The sequence below is a fragment of the Penaeus monodon genome, chromosome 27, assembly GCF_015228065.2.
Source record: "Penaeus monodon isolate SGIC_2016 chromosome 27, NSTDA_Pmon_1, whole genome shotgun sequence".
In the NCBI taxonomy this organism is placed as follows: domain Eukaryota; kingdom Metazoa; phylum Arthropoda; class Malacostraca; order Decapoda; family Penaeidae; genus Penaeus; species Penaeus monodon.
In genome coordinates, this window is record NC_051412.1 from 29,884,076 (window position 1) to 29,884,626 (window position 551).

The following is a 551-nucleotide window of genomic DNA, read 5'->3' on the forward strand; positions in this document are numbered from 1 at the left end:
ATAGTAAATTGATGACATTTGGCAATTTATATGTGACATCAGCGGCTTTTCAATAAGAAAAAGAAAAGTTGTTTGCAAAAAATATTTCACATGCCAAAAGAAAGTGTCGTCATGTTCAGAGGACTGTTTTAAAACAAGTATGACTAATATCTTTGCTAATTTCAAATTAAAGAAGTATTGAAAACAATGACTGAAATTATGCAACATAAAGAACCAAATTCACAGACTAGGAATTATAAGGAAGTTGAATTTATTTATTTTATTTTCAAATTATCCTTTATGTGTACATTGGAAATAAATCTAAAAGTGAGCATTTTTTTCATTTGCACCTTAGAATAATCGACTACAGTTTTATCTGCATGATACTTAAACATTTCTTCAGTTTAACTAAAGGATACGTCAAGCACTAGCAGACGACATACATGTCAAGCAGGCGAAATATTGTTTACTACGTATATACATCCCATAGTAACTTTGCATCACGTCACTGGCATTGTCATCTTAAGGACACCACAGGGTCAAACTGGGTACGGCATTTAGTACGGAGAGAG